The sequence below is a fragment of the Silene latifolia genome, chromosome 1 (genome assembly GCF_048544455.1).
Source record: "Silene latifolia isolate original U9 population chromosome 1, ASM4854445v1, whole genome shotgun sequence".
In the NCBI taxonomy this organism is placed as follows: Eukaryota; Viridiplantae; Streptophyta; class Magnoliopsida; order Caryophyllales; family Caryophyllaceae; genus Silene; species Silene latifolia.
The window spans coordinates 92,781,433-92,794,777 of NC_133526.1; positions in this window are offsets into that span (position 1 = coordinate 92,781,433).

The following is a 13,345-nucleotide window of genomic DNA, read 5'->3' on the forward strand; positions in this document are numbered from 1 at the left end:
TCTTTCTTTTTTTACGGTTTGAGCTAGCATGGCGCCCATGGCCGTTTCAGTTACCGTGAGATATAAACCAAGAGATTGATCTCGTTGAGGTGGCATGAGCACTGGTGATTTGGCTAGTATTTCCTTGATTCGGTCGAAAGCCTTCTGACAGTCATCATCCCACATGGTGTGATCTGTTTTCTTTAACTTCTTGAAGATAGGTTCGCAGATCATGGTGAGTTTCGATATGAATCGACTTATTTATTGCACCTTGCCTAGGAATCCTCTAACTTCTTTCTCCATTTGAGGTTGCGGCATTTCGATTAGAGCTTTGATCTTAGAAGGGTTTATTTCTATTCCTCGTTGGCTAACGATGTATCCCAGGAGTTTGGCAGATGTTACTTTGAATGCGCATTTCTGAGGATTGAGCCTCATGTTGTACTTTCGTAGCCTTGAGAAGAACTTGCGAAGGTTCGCGATGCACCCCTCTCTTTCCTTGGACTTGACAATCATGTCATCTACGTATACCTCAACTTCTTTATGCATCATGTCATGTAAGAGCGTAGTTTCGGTGCGTTGGTATGTAGCTCTGGCGTTGATTAACCCAAGCGGCATAACCGTGTAGCAATAGGTTCCCCATTAAGTGACGAAAACGGTCTTATGCATATCTTCTATGGCCATCTTGATCTGGTTATATCCTGCGTATCCATCCATGAAGGATAGTAACGCGTGATCTGTTGTATTATCCACCAATATGTCGATATGTGGTAGAGGAAAATCATCCTTAGGACTTTCTTTGTTTAAGCTCTAAAGTCAACACAAACACGGATTCTCCCATCCGTTTTGGGTACGGGTACTATGTTAGCTACCCAGTCTGAGTACTCGGAAACTTTGATGAACCCGGATTTGAATTGTTTATCGACTTCTTCTTTGATCTTGAGAGCCCATTCTATCCTCATTCGACGAAGCTTCTGTTTCACGGGTTTGAAACCTGGTTTGATTGGGATTCTATGTTCTGCGATGTCCCTGTCGATCCCTGGCATGTCTTTGTAGGACCAAGCAAAAACGTCTTTGAACTCGTGCAGGAGGTCTATGAAATTGGCTCTTTCAGTAGGGCTCAAGGTCGTCCCTATCCTAAGTTCTTGGGGTTCTAGTTCAGTTCCTACGTTGATGGGTTCAGTATTTTCTATAACTGGTCCCTCTTCCCCCTCTTGTAGTATTTCTTTGGCTATGTAGGGAGGTATTTCGATTGAGTCTGGTTCTGGGTCATCCTCATTATCATCGTAAACAGAATTGCATTCAAGATAACACGAAGAGTAAGCAGAACCTGATTTATTCATATTAAAATTTGAGAAAAGTTGAAACAAAAAAGCCATCTGATCTGTAGTCAGTGGTGGTAAAGGGATAGCCGTTGGGACATTTCCCGAATTACTGTTACTACTTGACACTAAGCTAGGAGAAACAAGGGGAGTGGGAATGACGACAGGAGGAGACTCTCTAGGAGCTTCTCTAGACTCCGACTCTGACTCCGACTCTGACTCTGACTCGAATTCATCATTTTCTGGTTCTCCTTTGAACATCTCTCCTTCTCCAGTGGTGAGCTTGAAGAGTCTTCCTTGATTATTTGTCTACTTGATCGATTTTCTCCATCCTTTCTGCTGATTGGTGTTGGTTTCTGTGATTAACGCGGTAGGGTTGAAGTGATCATCTTGAAGTATCATGGTAATGATCTCATCCTGTGCGGCTCTAACAAATCGATCTTCTCCAAATAGTAGACTCACAGCTTGTTCATCTAAGCAAGGTGCTTGACGAGTCTTGACGGTAGGAACCATTTCTGGAGGAATGAAGTAGCAATCGTGAAAGATCTCGATTCCGGCTAGCTTCCTTTCGAGATAGTGCCAAGGCTCGGGAAATCCGTGAAAGATATCTTGACTTCCTTCCCTAACGAAGTATCCATTTAGGGTAGGGAGGTAGGGTCGCATTTGGATTCCTACGTTCTTACGGTTTTGAACTTGAGCGAGCATCTCGAGAACTTCCTCTTTAGTGGGTTTGTATCCTAGTCCAAGGGGTATTCTTTGTGAGTTACCCTCTTTGTAGGGTGTAAAGGTGTTCCTTCAGATAGGATTCAAAGGCATTCCCGGGAAGTATCCCTGGGATTTGAGTATGTGGTTGACCACTAAATTAGAGTAGGGATTGAAGTACAAAGGTGCCAACTCACTTTCTATGACGCATATGCTATGGAAGCCCCCAAGTTCATGTACTGGATCCGCAAGGACTTGATTACTTGACTTCTTTTCGATTATTTCCTTGATGGGTGACGAAGTGATCGTCACCACCTTACCATTTAATGGGATTTTGATTTTCTGGTTGAGGGTGGACGTTACTGCTTTGGAAGCGTGAATCCAGGGTCTTCCCAGAAGTATGTTAAAGGATGCCTCAATGTCCACTATTTGGAAGTTAACCTTTCGCTCAATTGGCCTTGTGGCTATGGTTAGGTTAACAAGTCCTACTACCTTTCGTCGTGTACCATCATATGCGCGAACACCTTGGTTGGTAGGGGTCCAATCCGACTCTTTTATCCCCAATTTGTATGCCGTTTTCAAGGGTATGACATTGACGGCGGAGCCATCATCTACCAGGGTCACTGGCACATTCTTCTTTAAGCAAATGACGGTGATATAAAGAGCCAAGTTATGACTAGCACCGAAGGGTGGCAAATCTTCATCCGAGAAAGTAATAGGATTACTTAGCTTTGGTGATTCTTGGAAGACCATGTTGACCACGTCGTCGGGTGTGGAGTTATGTGCGACATTTAGTTTGGCCAAGTCTTGCAGTAAAGCTTGGCGATGTGGGAATGAGCTTTCCACTAGTTGCCAGACTGAAAGATCAGCCTTTGTCTTCTGTAGTTGCTTTAGCAAATGGTCGGTGGAGCCATCTTCATTATCATTTGGTGTGACCACATTGGTTGGACCATTCGTTATGGGACCATTTTGAGAAGTTTTTTGGTATGGGCATCCCGAACGAGTAAGGTGATCTATATCTTGATCTTCACAATTTTGGACTATTTGCTCACTGATTTTGACTAGGTAGTGTTCAGTGAGATACTTATCTTCATCATCATCGGCCCATATTCCATTGACAGTAGCAAGTTCCCTCATTCTTATGATTTCGGCCTCCAATTGGATAATTTGGTCGACTAGTTCATCAACCATGGCTACTACTTTTTGCATCGTAGTGTTTTGAGAGAAGACTAGTGGTGCACGTTCTTTAGGTGTTGCGTTGGGATCACGTAGGGTGGCCACTGCACTCTCTAGTTCCATGACTTGCCTATTCACACTTTTTGCCCATGCAATGAAATCGGGGATGGTTGGGGAAATGGTAGAGTAGTTCTCTTCATTCTCTATTGCATGAATTATATCTTCGACTGGAGAAATGAGGTGCGAACAATCTATGGTAGATTCTTCACTTGTAATCACTAGAATTCCAAGAGGATTCTGAGTGTTATTGGGCTTACCTCCAGGCGGTATTGGTAGGCGACCGTCTTCAATCATGTCTTGAAGGACATTTTTCAGTTTGTAGCATTTCTCTTTATCATGTCCCTTGCCTCTATGGTGTTCACAGTACGAATTCTCATCCCAGAACTTGGATTTCTTTTCTGGTTCGGGTGTAGGGCCTATGGGTTGAAGTTTACCCAGTTTCATCAACCTTTTTAGAGCATTGGATTATGTGTCCCCAAGATTTGTGAATTTCCTTGGTGGGGTACTCTTCTTAGATGGCTCGAGAAGGTTAACTTCATCAGTTTTGCTAGTAGAGCCGTAAGAACGACTTGTTGAGTCTTGATATCCGCGACCTACCGTTTTGGACAAGAGCCCTTTACGGATATCATCTTCGATCCTTGTTCCTAGTACGGTTAAGTCATTGAAGGTCTTAATGTTTTGGTACCTCAAATGACTTGCATAGATGGGTTTTAGGTTGTCCACGAATTTCTCCACGAGGGTAGCTTCGTCTGGACGTTCAACAAGTTGAGTACTAGTCTTCCTCCACCTACTTAGGAAGTCGGTGAAACCTTCTTTGTCATTTTGGGTAAGAACCTCTAAAGTGCGCATGTTGACTTGGATTTCAGCATTATCCGCGTATTGTTTGGCAAACTCAATTGCGGCATCTTATGTTCTAGAGAATAGAACCATTGTTTTGGGATGGTGTCAAGAGATGAAGGAACGATCCTTAAGAACATCTCGGGTTTAATGCCTTTGTGTGGACATGGGCCAGGTCTCGGTCTATGGATTTGGGCCACCTATCGGTCCGTAGTCACGGGCCACCTGCACGCCAAGCCAATTTGTGGACATGCAGCGGTCTTTTGAAAGCCACGCTCGGCGGCGTAAAAATGCTTTCGACTGGATCGTTTTAGGTCGGTCGGTTTCGTCTCGGTAAGGGTCTCGAAACAATTAGAGATGTTCGGAGTCGCCACCAAGTATTTGTAGGATGCTTGGAACCCGTTCGAAATCCACTTTATACCTCGGTCAAATCGAAGCACAAAGCAGCGTTTGACATAGGTATAAAGATAAGGAAATCGTCCCTCTTTAGCATCCTATCTCTAGAATGACTCTCGTACGCCCTGGATAAGGTCGTCCACTATCCAAAGTTTCCGAGTAAGAGGTGAAGGTACGTATTAGGAAGCCCTTTAATCAGACACCCAATCCCGCTCGCGATAGCGGCCTCTACTGATCGATCTTGGTTGGTTGAATGCAAAAGTTGATAAAACGGTTTAAATGCGTGAATGTGCATCCAATAATTTAAACCTAACATATGAGAGCTTTCTAAGTCGGTTGATTTAATCCAAGTATCAAGTATAAGATGTCGAGTTGGATTAATGATTGATTTGCATTCAAGACGGAAATTAAACATCCATTTACCGTATTAGGTTTAGGGTGCATAACGTGATCCATTTGTCTTAGTAAAGCGTTTTGCAAATACGATTTCGAATAAATAAAATAGTCATCTGATCCGTCCTATATCCGGGCTAACCGGAGTCAGGATCGTCCTGGACTAATGCTGGAAGGGGAACAGGCCCTGTACCAGACGGCTACATGAGGCGCGACCCAGCCGGCGGTGTAAAGGGGCCTCACCTGGTTCTGAAAATGAGAAAGAAAAGGCTTGTTTGAGGCGCGGGTCAGCCTACGGTTATGTGCCGTGTTCTGACCTTTTAAAAACGTTATAAAATGCATTCAAAAATGGGTGTTTGAACCCGATTTGATTTGAAAGGGTTGTTTAGACCGCATTTGTTGATTTGAGGAACGAGACTCGAATAATCATCATTGTTTTGATGATATTCGGTGTCGGGTTCGACTCGACAAGCTTGACATGAATAGTTTTGAAAGTGATTATGAACTAATTATTTTAAGTTCATTTGACTATAATTAGTCGATACTCATCATCGTACCCTGGTTAAAATCCGGCATGGTATGTAGAACCAAGGATGACTTTGTGTTGGCGACTAATGTATTTATTTCGAAAATGTAAAGAAATGATGAAAGGCTTTAAAATACCTCCCAAAATGTAAAGAAATTAAATAAAAGGTTTTAAATACCTTTTAAATGTCATTAACCAAATATTATCACCGAAACACGGATTTAACCGTCATGGTATGAGGAACCAAGGGTGAAAAATGTTTTATGGTTAAAACAAATGAAATAAAAATAAGAAGGTTTGAAAATATTTGAAATGGTAAAAACCGATTACAAATATGAAAATGAATTAAAGGGAAATGACGAGAACAAACACGGTTGATCTCTGACCTCGACACCCCATTTAGGCGCGGGCCAGCCGGCGAACCAAGGGGCTTCTGTCTCAGGCCAAAAATCAGTTTTGGCTCGTTTATTCCATGTTTTGGTTCATGTTATGCATGTTTTAGCATGTTATAGTCATGAAACAAATGAAAACATGATAAAAAGAGGATTTTTACACCCTCATACTTACATGTTTGGTTATGGCGAGTGACCGACGTAAGTGTAACAACTCGTTTGGTTGGAAAAGACTCGGTTTAAAACCGTTTTGGTAAGTAAAAAGAGTGTTTTAAGATTAATGACGGTGTCGTGGTCGAAGTGGTTGGTCAAGTGATTTAATGCACGATGACGGTACCAAACAATGTGTAAGGCTTGTATTTACGATTGGTAGGTCATAAATACGCGTCGGATTGTGACTTAAGAAGTCGAGTCGAGAATTTTAAGGGAGAAAAGAGGGGGCGGACACTCGTGTAAATCTCAAATGGAGGGCATTTGAGTGGTATTTATAGGGAAATGAGTGGTTGTGTGAGTTTTGAGCGACGTGGCCACCTGGGCTGCTCAAAGAGGCGCGAGCCACGTCGCGGGTCTTCGAGGTGTGTTGTCGCTTTCACACAAAAACAATCATGATTTTTTCTATCCTAAGTTTTGTAGTCATATGTTTGGTACTTGACCAAACATAAATCCGGGAAAACTTAAGGTAAAAGGTTTGAAATGTTTTGTTTATGGTGGTTGAGTCGGTTTGACTCGTTGTTGGAGTCGGGATTTGAGTTTTTTAGTCGGTTTTTGGTCTGGCGTCGGTTTTGACTCTAGTTAGTGTCATTGCGACCCCGTCGTCAAGCATTAAACACTCCAGGTATTTTTGAAATGTTTTGAGATGTTTTCTTTTCGAAATCGTTTTAAGTTTTCCGACGTAAAGTTGTACACAAACTGTCGATCAAACGCCGCGATTCCAAAACATGTTATAGTCCGATAATCATCGGGTGTTTGTTGGAGTCTCAGCAGATACTGGGTATCTACAGAGGCCCCACTTTGACTGAGGCTTGGACAGGGCGAAAGTCAAAGTAGAGCCCCCAGGTCAATCGAAGATTACAACCTGGAGACCCAAGCGACGTCGAGGCGGCTCGAAAGGATTCGAGCCGAGGACCTGCTGTCGGGAAGGGCGACGCCAAGGCGACTCGAGGGTACGAGCCAAGGACCTGTCGTCGGGAACAGTTTAGAGTCTGTCGACTATCCGTGCGGGTCGTTTAAAGTCCGTTAGACTACGTACAAAGGCTCGCCAACCCTAGAAAGGAGTCATACCTGAGGCATCTTCGGATATGTCCTTGCGTGTTTGCAGACAAAGGCTCGCCAGCTCTGACAAGGAGTTGTACCCAAGGCATCTTCGGTATATGTCCTTGGGTGTATGCGGACAGAGGCTCGCCAGCCATGGTGCGAGGTAAGGCTCGCCAGTCATGGCGCGTAGTAAGGCTCGCCAGCCATGGCGCGTAGTAAGGCTCGCCAGCCATGGCGCGTAGTAAGGCTCGCCAGCCATGATGCGTAGCAAGGCTCGCCAGCCATGGCGCGTAGTAAGGCTCGCCAGCCATAGCGGTCGGTTAATGGACCGTGACAATAGCCGCGTCAAATGGGCTCGTTTTGGAAGTAGCGAACTAGTGATGCCGCCATGGAAATAGTGAATTTCGAATTTCACTATCAATGTTGTTGAAATAAGCGGGTTCCGCGAGGAAGCCCTCTGTTGACATTTGAAGGAATAGTGAATTTGGAATCTTCACTATTGATTGAAGTGACGGTGTATGTGCCGCCGTTGACATTTGATGGAAATAGTGAATTTGGAATTTCCACTATTATTTGAAGTGACGGTTTATGTGCCGTCGTTGACATTTGAAGAAATAGCGAATTCATTAATTTTCACTATTGATTGAAGTGACGGTTTATGTGCCGCCGTTGACGTTTGATGGAAATAGTGAATTTGGAATTTTCACTATTGATTGAAGTGACGGTTTATGTGCCGCCGTTGACATTTGAAGAAATAGCGAATTTTGAATTTTCACTATTATTTTTGAAATTGAAGAAAATAGCGAATTTTGAATTTTCACTATTATTGGCGGTTTTGATCGCCGTTTGTTTGAAATTTTTGAAAATAGTGAAGCTTGAATTTTCACTATTTGTTTTTGTCTCTGAGAGAATGACGATTTTTGATGTCGTCAATGAAAATTCGATGTTTGTTATGTGAAAATTGGGCCAAAGCCCAAAATTCGCGGAAAGAGTAAGGGACGCCTGATTGAGGCGCGAGCCACCTGGCGAACCAAAGGGGCTTCCCTTTTTTCTGTTAAAAGACGCGAGGTTGGACTGCATCTCATTCCTCATTTATCTTCAACCTTTGACACAAGAACCCGCAAAAAATCGCCATTGTTGGACTTTTGCTAGCTTCCATTCGTGCCATCAACAATAATGTCGTCTCAAGGTATGCATTTCCTCTTGAACCCATTTGTTTTTGTTGATCTTTAGCTTAGTTGAATTAGGGCGAAATTTTACCCTAGAAAGTCGATTTGGGCGTTTTTGATTGAGCCCATTTCGAGTGAAATTGATGATTGCCTTAGGTTAGAAATCTGTTTAGGAGTATAGGGGTGCTTTTAGTTTGCATTTTGGTCCCCTTTCCCGCTCCCTATGCTCGAAAAACGTGGGTGAGATGAGAAACCGTCTCACCTTGCAATGCCAAGTTTATTTGCTTGGATAATGGGTCCCACTAGGTTGTATTGTAGTCGGGAAAGATCATTTTTGCCATTGTGGACCTTTTTTGGGTAATGTGGGTAAAATTGGAATTTTTGCCTTTTGTGACGGTCTTATGTCTGACAAAATAAGCGTCTGTTTGAGCTTGAATTGAGTCAGTTTGTCTTGAAATGGACCTTATTGGTAGTTTAGGTCGCCTTGAGGCGTGATAAAATCATGTTTGCCCCTTTTTGTGGTCGTTTTTGAATTTTGACCGGCTTGTGCTCAAATTGGCGCATGAATTGCCTCTTCGAGCCGTAGAAAAATTTCCCATTGCCTTGGGAATGTATTTTGGTTTGTTGGCAGACCTTGTTCTTGAAATGCCGTTTTTTGTGGTGGTTTTGACTCGTCTTTTGCTTGAAAAGAGGGGCGAGTCGTTTTTTGTGCGTTTGTTGTTTTTGTTTTTTTTTTTTTTTGTGAATGGTTTTGTTTGGTTGGATTTTGGGCGGGATTGCCCTTGTTTTGCTTTGCAGGTTGTGTTTTTTGGGTTTGTCTTTTTTTTTACGCCGTCATAATGCCGAAATTTCGGCTGATGTTTTTTGTTTATCCTTTTAATCGCAGGGTACCATTTGGGACCTATGGGGTCCGTTGTTGAGGTACTGGAGGAGGAGGAGGATCCTGGAGGGGAAGAGACGACTGTGGAGGCTGCCGGATTTGAGGCGGTGGTGGAGGATGCTTCCGTAGAGGAGGAGAGGCGGCTGGTGTGGCCGTCTTGTCCTTTTCATTGTGGCTCATATACAGGATGGCTGATGAGTGGGGGTCAGCACCGGGGTGGTGCATCGCATCACGGTTCTTGGCCTACTCATCATCCGAAGTCTGCGAGACACAATCTTCATTTTTGTCGTGGAGCAGGAATGAGATATTACCGTCATGGTAACCACCTCTGCTTCCGTTGTTGCTCCTCTGTTTCTTGTGTTGCTCCCTTTCTTTTCTGTTTGAGAGGATAGAGAGCGCATAGTTCGGTAGGTGGCGGATAGCCCCCAGTTCGTTGTCTTGGGCCAGTGTCTGTATGATAGATGGTTGTTTTAGGCCAGTGTCTGTATGATAGACAGTTGTTTTAGGCCAGTGTCTGTATGATAGATGTCCGTACTGGATCCTGTTTTTACGGTCAGTTGTCCGTATCAAACGTGCGTTGATGTATTTTGCGTGAGGCGGTTTGTATATATGTGTTTTTGGATTGTGGTTCATTTTGTGAGTTTTGGCTTTTTTTGTGTTGTGTTTCGGAGGAGCGTTGTCGGCTGTTGATTCTTCTTTTGTTTTGCATCAGTTCCTGCATCGTTAGTGTAGAAAACAGGCAACAGATAGCACATATGCATAAACGTAAACACGTAAAAGCATTTGATTGAAAACAAAATTAACCAAGATGACTTGAAGTTAAAATTGATATTTGAAAAATGAAATGAATTTTAAAAAGTCCCGCGACAAGTCGTCACGTTCGGAATTCAAAAGGAATTGATTTGGAAACTTGAGCAATTAACTCGTGTCGTGAATTAAATTGCGTCGAAATTATTGAAATTGATTTGAAAAATTCAAACTCAATCCGTCAGAGAAGAATTTTAGAAAAGATTTTTATGAGTATATTTGATTTGATTTTTGAGATCAAGACTCGAATTTGTGAGTGCTTGAATTTTGAGGAAAATTGACGTCGTGTTATCAATTTTCGATTTTATTTTGATGGAGAATTGTGAAAAAGCGAAAACAATTTCGGAAATTTTCGGAATTTCGACTGACATGGAAACGATCCGTCGCGGATCGGGGCAACTAGCCCTTCCCCCTTTAAAAAAAGAAAGAAAAATCCGTATGTTTAAAGCTGCGTCATGGAGACCGTGTCGGATTTCGTAAAACGCGAAAACAAGGAAATGTGAGTGTGAGGAAACACAAAAACGTCCTGGAGCATCCCGAAGAGGCGCGAGCGTCCTGGCGGGAGGTTTGAGGTGTCAGGAGAAAACACAAGTTGAAAGAGACAAGTCAACAGCGGGAATCCTGGGGAAGGTCCAAAGAAGCGCGAGCAGCCTGGCGATGGAAGCCAGCTCTCCCCTTTTTCTGAAAAACACGCTGATCATTTTTGTATAAATAGTGATGTTTGCGCTTTATTGTTTCATCATCCGAAACACAAAACATCTCTACAAAACTTCTTTTCCTTCTTCCACAAAAATATTTCATGGATGCTTTTGAGAATGCGTTGCGACAATGGTGCCGGGATTTGTCGCCTCCCGAAAAGTATCAACTCATTTGCATGGGAGTTGGTCAATTGTTGGTGCTCCGTCAAGTCAAGGTGAAACCATCATTTATCGAAGCATGTTCTTGGTTTTGGGATTCGAAACACCATGTTTTCGTTTTCCCGAAAGGTAAAATTTGTCCTCTTGTCGAAGAAGTTGAAGCCATTGGTGGGTGGCCGGGTTGTGTTCCGGTGCTTCCTCCGACTCGGTTGTGCTACAAGGAGAAATTCCATTCCATGTTGGGTTTGTCGACAAGTCGAGTCAACTTTCTTCTTGCTCCACATGGTGTGGATATGTTGGCTCTTATCAACATCTTTTCCAATCGATTAGATGCCAATGTTTCGGAGGTGGCTAGGAGAAGGGCTCTTGCCTTTTGCCTTGTCCATGTGTACCTCTTTGTTGATGTCTTAAACAAGGAGGGGCTAAAATGCTATGGTAGCATGACCCTTGTTCATGTGGTTGAGCAAATGGAGCATGGTAGAGATTCATCGTGGTTGGTGCTTGGCGAGATCATCCAAGCTTTGGACAAAGAAGGCTCTTGTGGAGAAGCTCCCTCATTTGGGTCCCCAAGGATCCTTCAAGTATGGCTATTGGAGAGACTAAGGTATGTGGAGCCTCCGGTTAATCCTTCTTCTTATTCCTTCCGTCACCTTACCATGAGGAAGAAGTTGTACCCGGATAGTTTTGCTTCTACCTAGGCTATTGGGCCGCGAGATTGGCGGAGGAGGGTGGTCCTCACATCCGTTGGGTGGTGCCGTGGTGGCACTTGAGGTCCTTCACGGGGTTGCCCGCTTCGGGTGCTAGTCCTCGTCCTTTGATGGTGGTGGGTTTAAAGGTTGTTTCCTTCATTTATCCCGAAAGGCTCATGAGGCAAATGGGGCGTCAACAAAAGGTGCCCGCTCAAGATACCCTTGTCCAAGAGAATGTTTTTCGGAACTCCGAGCTTGTGGAGGTCTTCGAAAGGTGGTGGGCCACTCGGCCGCTTTGGGAGGTACCAAACCCCGTTGCCACGACATGGGTGACTCCCGCTTATGTCAAGTGGTCACGTGCTCCGTCCTTGGAAGAGAGATCCAAATTTTGTAAGGACGAGGTTGTTGACTTGAAGTACCGAGAGGTTGGCAAGGCCAACCGTGCCTTCTTTGAGGAGTATGTTAATGAAGCTACCCCCGATGTGATGAGACCACCGAAGAGGAGGAGTTCCAGCCCCAAGAATGTGGTGGGCCGTGCATTGGCTCTTTTTGGGTCGAACATGGGGTCTTATGCTAGACCGGAAGCCGTCGCCGTCTTAGATCCGTTGAGGATCCGTTCCGAGGAGGAGGTCCATGCTAGGCGGGCCAACAAGAAGAACAAGGGGAAGATGTACCCCGAGGAAAAAGGCAAGGGTAGAATGGAAGAGTGAAGACCTCCATTACCCGTTTTATTATTATGTTGTACTATCGTTGTGAGTTTTTATTATGTTGCACTAGCTAGTTATTGTGTGTTTTGTGCTAGTTTTATTATGTGAGGTGTTTTAGTTGACACCTTAGCTTTGATAAGTTCTAGACTCGTCGAGCTTTATTTGTTGTTGAAATTGTAATCCCTCCCATTATTAATTAAATAAGAGGATTGCCCTTGTCGAAAATTGTGAATGCTTGTTTCTTCCATCCATTTTATAAAGGCACTTCGATTTGAATCGTCCTAAACATTTGCACTTGGGAAAGTGGTATTTTGTGGAAAGGGAGAAAGGCTTATTTTCGTACTTTGTTGGGAAGGGGAATGGTTTCCCTTCCTCCTTTTGATGGGGATGTTTTTTGTATGTGGGTAATTTTTTGATTGTGGGAGTGGTTGCTTTTTTGATTGTGGGAATGGTTGTATTTTGATTGTGGGAATGGTTGTATCCTTCTTGTGTAAGAAAGGACTGCCTACGTATTCACCTGAAGAGGTGAAATCAAACCATGATCGTAGTTCGAAATGCTTTGTAAATTTGATTGGGTTTTGTGCTCAAGCATAAGAGGGACCGCCTACGTATTCACCTGAAGAGGTGAAATCAAACCATGCTCGTAGTTCAGGGGTTTTTTGTAGATTTGATTGGGTTTTGTGGTTGTATCCCTCATGCATAAGAGGGACTGCCTACGTATCCACCCGAAGAGGTGAAATCAAACCATGCCCGTAGTTTAGGGGTTTTTGTTTTAGTGCAAATGGATGTTGCCTTTGACAGATCAAAGGACATTCGAAACGGACAAGGTGCCGCAGCTTAGACTCGATAAAACATGCAATTTCAAGTCAGAACACGTTGAGGAACTTGACTTGAAAAGGCGTTGAGGTGGCTGCTAGTTTTAAAACTAGGCTTAGGTCGTCGGTTGCTATGGTTCAAGGGTAGTATTTCTTGAGTTGGTCTAGGTTGATCGGGTTTGTAAAACCCTCCCCATCTAGGTCACTCAGTCTCACTGCACCCCTCGAAAGTATTTTCTTGACCAGGTATGGCCCGGCCCGGTTGGGTTTGAATTTCCCCCTCGGATCGACGGGTAACGGTGCTCGAACCGACTTGAGGACCAAGTCGCCCTCCTTGATGTTCCTGAGTTTAACCTTCTTGTTAAATGCCCGTTGTATACGTCGTTG